The sequence below is a fragment of the Trachinotus anak genome, unplaced genomic scaffold, assembly GCF_046630095.1.
Source record: "Trachinotus anak isolate AG129_WGS33_773 ecotype Australia unplaced genomic scaffold, CSIRO_AGI_Tana_v1 ptg000004l, whole genome shotgun sequence".
NCBI lineage: Eukaryota > Metazoa > Chordata > Actinopteri > Carangiformes > Carangidae > Trachinotus > Trachinotus anak.
The window spans coordinates 6,106,813-6,113,424 of NW_027273855.1; positions in this window are offsets into that span (position 1 = coordinate 6,106,813).

Below are 6,612 nucleotides of genomic sequence, written 5' to 3' on the forward strand. Positions count from 1 at the left end.
ATGAAGAGAGTGAGTTGAATTACTAATTATTGAATAACCAAAGCTGTCATAGATTCCCTGTCTGACCAATAATTATGTCCAGTGCTGCTGTATTTATAGTGGACTAACATTACATAAAAGATGAACTCTACTAATTCTACACAGTAAAGTCTGCTTCCACATCTGGGGGGCACTGCTGCATAAGTGAAAGAGTTGTATAAAGCCTGTTGTGGCTCCAGAGGGAGCTGGTCTAGTTGCATTGTGGGTAATATGGGCACGAGGTTTTGAGAGGAAGGAAGAATGCATGGGGAAAAGACAGTGTCTCTGGTTCTGCTGCATTTATTTCGATCTTTTTAAAAGAAATGTGTCCATTGTGAGTCCAAGAAAGTTAGATGAGTGCAGGCTGGTGAATTTGTCGCTCACTAAAATCGTTACTGGAACATTTACTGATATCCACAATGTGAAAAGGTGGTTCTATTCCCTTTTCACTGTGCCCTAATCCCCCACATTATCATGGTTATTATTATTGTTGGAGTTGATTGGCTGCTCCATCAGGGAGAGAGGAAACAGGTGTGGGCTGGCAGATCCAGTTAGATTTTAGTGTGGGGTGGGGTGCTTGGAATGGGGAGCATTTTAGCTCACCCCCACACTTACCTGGGAAGATGGTATGCACCACTTAGGGGAAGATTAAGTGCAGGCTATTGAGAGGCAGAGAGAGGGGGAAAAGACGTAGAGCAGGTGGCAGCTTGGAGTGAGGCTGCAATTTTAATATTTGTTTGATATGGTTTAAGTTCTGTTTCATTGAATTGCCCGGGATTCATTTGTGTTTTTTTTGTTTGTAGTACTTGGTTAATAAAAAAATTCACTTTTGAGCACAGACTCTCGCCTGCTGACAACGTTTTTTTCAACATCTTTTTAAACCATCCGGTGCTTACATCATCCTCTGCCCTTTGCGGAGAGAGGCAACACCACATTTGGTGGCAGTGGTGGGATCTTTTGCCTTCATAGACACTGGAGAGCAGGAAGCAAGCGAGGCACTACAACACCAGGAGTGTGCAGAAGGCCATGCAGAGTGATCAGGCCCGGATTGTACATCATGACCCAGGTCCTCCTCCAGGTGGCCAGGAGGCCCGGTTGGACCAGGCGACAGGTGTAGCAGCTGATGACGGACTTCAGAGTCTTGACCAGGGAGGGTTTGAGCAACTGTATGCCCTAATACAGAAGCAGATGAAAATCCAGGAGAAGGAGGCCTTCAAACAGGAGCAACGATGGAGAAGTGTGCAGGTTCGGCTAAATATGTTTCAGGAGGAGATGGATGCAGGCAGACGGGAAGCTGATAGGAGGTTGGAACAAGGCCGTCCAGAGGAAAGGGATCTCCTGGGAGAGCCTTTACCACAGAGGGAGTCATCAACCCCGAATAGTAGCCTGCATGCTCCATCCCAGACCAGAGCTTGGAGTGGAGGTACAATTCCAAGGTTTGAGGATGGAGATGACATTGAGCAGTACTTAACGACTTTCGAACGACTAGCCACTGCTTATAGGTGGCCCAAAGAAGAGTGGGCTGTGTATCTTGTCCCTCACCTGTCTGGTAAGGCACGGGGTGCATATGTGGCTATGGACATGGGGGATTCAATGGACTATGATAATGTTAAAGAGGCCATTTTGGCTAAATATGAAATTAATGAAGAAATGTATCGGCAAAGGTTCAGAGAGCCAGATATTCGTCCTGGAGAGACTCCTCGTGAACTTTATAATCGTTTGAAAGATCTGTACAGGAAATGGGTCAAGCCATCCAGGAAGACAGTGGAGGAAATTGAAGAAATACTGATTCTGGAGCAGTACCTCCGTACACTATCCCCTGAAGTGAGAGTGTGGGTGAAAGAGCATAACCCTAAGACGGGCCAGAAAGCGGCGGAACTGGTGGAGGCCTTTATCGCTGCTCGGCGAGGGCCCGAGGTCTTCCGATATGACAAGAGCCACCGCCAGCCCACAACAAGGGGTAAGTCTGTTGGGTTTGGTGGGGGTGGCCTGATTGATAGAGAAGGTGGGGGAGGTGTAGAGGAGAGAACTGTTACAGGGAAAGCTACTGAAAGTTCTATAAGGAGAAAGGATAAAGTCCCAATGGTTTGCTATTTTTGTGGGAAGGAGGGCCATATTAAGCCTCACTGCCCAGCTATGAGAGTTAGGGGTGCGAATACTATGTGTTGTGTTCCTAGACCAAAAGCAGATATTCAAGATATTCAGGGGAAAATGCAGACAGCCAGGATATCAGTAAATGGTATCCCAGCTACGGCCCTGCTAGATTCAGCTAGCACTCAAACGCTAGTCGTGCCTGATTTGGTTCAGTCACAGCAGTTGGGGAATGGGGTGGTGGATGTGTGGTGTGTCCATGGGGACAAAAGACCATATCCAACAGCCTATGTCTATCTGGAGGTTCAAGGCCAGACTTATTTGTTGGAGGTGGGGGTTGTACCAGGCTTGAGTCATCCAGTACTATTAGGTCAGGATGTGCCAGTGCTGTCGAAATTGCTTCAGAACAGTAAACCAGTTAACATGGTAATTACTCGGTCAAGGGCAGAGAAGGAGGTAGATCAGCCCCCTGGTGATAGTACCCACTCACACTGGTTAGAGCAGCTGCCTTTTAGCCATTCTGAGTTTCCTGTGGAGAATAATGGCAAGGTTAAGAAGAGCAGAAAACAAAGAAGGAGGGAGAAGATAATGGGGACATGCAGGAAAGAGCAGCCGCAGTTACCCCAGTCAACACAGTCAGTGGAAGGTGGCTGGTGGGAGGTGCCAAGTGGCCTAGAACAGTTGCAGAAGGAGGATGCAACCCTGAAGGCACCTTTCAGTAAAGCGGTGGAGGTAGATGGAGTACAGATAGGGACAGCTACATCCTTAACAGGGGAAAGTTATTTCCTTCGAGGAGGATTATTATACCATAGGCCAGAAGGGGGTGCTATTGAGCAGTTGGTAGTGCCACTTAGTTTAAGAGAGAGGGTTTTGACCCTAGGCCATAGTATACCCTGGGCAGGACATCTGGGAAGTGTAAAAACTCTAGAACGTATTGCAAATAAATTCTATTGGCCAGGCTTATATACTGATGTTCAAAAGTTTTGTGCTGCCTGTCCTGATTGTCAGTTAGCCAGCCATAAGAAGGTCAGGCAATTTCCATTACAGCCCATGCCAATCATTGATGTGCCATTTTCCAGGATAGCAATGGATATTGTTGGGCCATTGGAGAAGACACATTCCGGGTTTAGGTACATACTAGTAGTTTGTGATTATGCCACACGGTACCCAGAGGCTTTCCCACTGAGGCGAGTCACTGCTCAGTCAGTTGCCCAAGCCCTGTTGCAGCTCTTTTCCAGAGTAGGTATCCCTAAAGAAATAGTGACAGATCAAGGTACAGCCTTTTTATCCAGGACTTTATGTCAGGTGTACAGCTTGCTAGGGATTAAAGGGATCAGGACCACTCCTTACCACCCACAGACTGATGGTTTGGTAGAAAGATATAACCAAACATTAAAGTCAATGCTGAGAAAATTTGTGGCTGAAGATGGGAAAGATTGGGATCGTTGGCTGCCCTACTTGATGTTTGCTTACAGAGAGGTACCCCAGGCCTCCACAGGATATTCTCCATTTGAGTTGCTGTATGGGAGGCAAGTAAGAGGACCTCTGGATGTGCTCAGAGATGCCTGGGAGAAGGGCAGTGATCCCCAGCCCATTCCTGTCCTCCAGTATGTCCTGGAAATGAGGGAGAAGATGGAGGAAATGGCAAAATTGGTGCATGACAATATGGAGAAAGCGCAGGTGAGACAGAAACTCTGTTATAAGAATACAAAAGTGAGAGTCTTCCAACCAGGACAAAAGGTTCTGCTTCTTCTGCCTACTTCGGAAAACAAGTTGCTAGCTCGGTGGCAGGGGCCCTTTGAAATCTTGAGGAAGATGGGTCCTGCCACATATGAGGTTAGCATGCCTCAGCATAGGAGGAAAAAACAGACTTTTCATGTGAACCTCCTTAAAGAGTGGCACTCTGAAGCAGACCATGCCAGTCAACAGCTCTTGGTGAGGGCTGTAAAGAAGGAGGAGGATCAGACTGACCAGTTTCTTCCTCAAATTATAGAAGACACTCAAATTAACTTGGACTTGTCTCATTTGTCTCCCGAGATGCAGAAGCAGCTGTTGGCAATTGTCCCTCCAGATGTGTTTCTGGACAAACCAGGTTACACTTCCTTGGTGGAACACAACATCGTCCTTAAAGATCCTACACCGGTACGTCAGAGAATGTATAGAGTCCCAGAGAAGCTGCTTACAGCTCTGAAGGCGGAACTGGAGGTGATGAAGTCACTGGGGGTCATCGAAAGGTCACAGAGTGAGTGGAGCAGCCCAATAGTTCTGGTGCTGAAGAAGGATGGCTCTATCAGATTCTGTATTGATTTTCGAAAAGTGAATTCCCAGTCAAATTTTGATGCATATCCAACCCCCAGATTAGATGACCTCATTGAACGCATTGGTCAGGCCCAGTACATCAGCACATTGGATTTGTGTAGGGGTTATTGGCAGGTGCCCTTAGCTCCTGAGGCCAGGCAGTATACTGCTTTCAGAACACCCCAGGGCTTGTTTCAATTCACTGTCATGCCATTTGGCTTACACGGTGCACCTGCAACATTTCAGAGGCTTATGGATCAAGTGTTAGCAGGCGCAGAGGCCTTTGCAGCAGCTTATCTAGATGACATTGTTGTCTATAGCATGACATGGGAGGATCATCTGCAGCATCTGAGAGAGATACTGCAGCGGCTCCACCAAGCTGGTTTGACCGCACAGCCCAAGAAGTGTTCGATTGCTCAAACAGAGGCTAAGTATTTGGGCTACCTGCTGGGCCATGGGGAGATACGGCCCCAACAGGACAAGGTCCAGGCAGTGAAGAACTGCCCTCGTCCCTGCACAAAGACACAGCTCAAGTCCTTTCTCGGATTGGCTGGGTGGTATCGGCGGTTTGTACCACATTTTGCAACACGAGCAGCCTCTTTAACTGATCTGACTCGTAAATCAAGTCCTAATCAGTTGCCTTGGGAGGAGAGGCATGAGAAGGCTTTCATGGATTTAAAGGAGGCACTTTGTAATGATCCAGTGTTGCAGAGTCCAGACTTCAATCGGCCCTTCACTGTGCAGACGGACGCCTCAGGAGTGGGGCTTGGGGCTGTCCTGCTTCAAGGTGAAGGGGATGACCAGAAACCAGTGGCTTATGTTAGCCGCAAGCTGTGGCCACGTGAAACCCGGTATTCAGCCGTTGAGCTGGAATGCCTGGCAATAAAGTGGGCTTTAGAGACTTTTAAGTATTATCTGCTGGGAAGAGATTTCATTCTGCAAACTGACCATAGGGGTCTGCAGTGGCTCCATAAAATGAAGGACTCGAACAACCGCATTTCCAGATGGGTGCTGGAAATGCAGCCCTACCGGTTTCAGGTGGAGTACCGGCCCGGGAAATCCAATGTGGTGGCTGATTTTCTATCTCGCCATCCTGATGGCGAGCTTCCAGGGGAGAGGGAAATGTGAAAAGGTGGTTCTATTCCCTTTTCACTGTGCCCTAATCCCCCACATTATCATGGTTATTATTATTGTTGGAGTTGATTGGCTGCTCCATCAGGGAGAGAGGAAACAGGTGTGGGCTGGCAGATCCAGTTAGATTTTAGTGTGGGGTGGGGTGCTTGGAATGGGGAGCATTTTAGCTCACCCCCACACTTACCTGGGAAGATGGTATGCACCACTTAGGGGAAGATTAAGTGCAGGCTATTGAGGGGCAGAGAGAGGGGGGAAAAGACGTAGAGCAGGTGGCAGCTTGGAGTGAGGCTGCAATTTTAATATTTGTTTGATATGGTTTAAGTTCTGTTTCATTGAATTGCCCGGGATTCATTTGTGTTTTTTTTGTTTGTAGTACTTGGTTAATAAAAAAATTCACTTTTGAGCACAGACTCTCGCCTGCTGACAACGTTTTTTTCAACATCTTTTTAAACCATCCGGTGCTTACATCATCCTCTGCCCTTTGCGGAGAGAGGCAACACCATACACAATTTAAACAAAAAATGTAAACTGTTCTCATTCTGTAGTACTTTCCCACCAGGACACAACCCTTTTTTCTGTGATGAAGTTCAGGTGAACATGTTTACATTGACAGACCATGGTGCACAAAGGAGCTCACACATAAGCTTTTATCACTAGCTTTATGATAAGATATATTCTAGAAGGAGGTGCTCTGTGTTCTCTAAACACTTTGTCAGAAAGTGAGCTGAAGATGTATACCCTGGTGAAATTAAACTGGCACAGGACACAGGAATATCTTTTAGGCTCTTTATTCTGAACAATTACATTTTGTGTTCAGTTGACTGATAAAAAAGTAAAAGATTTAAAATCAAAAAAATGCAAGAAGTTTGTGTGCTGTTTACAGAGCACTAGTTGATAAACAGAATCCATCCATAAAAATAAAAAAAATGAAAAAAGAACATTGACATTACTTTAGCTGCAGTTTAAGTTGAAGAACAGGTGTTATCCAAAACAAAATCTTGTGGTCTCTTAAACCACATTGCCATGTCCTCAGAATCTCTTAACCCACTTTCTATGTTGTGTAGAAATCAT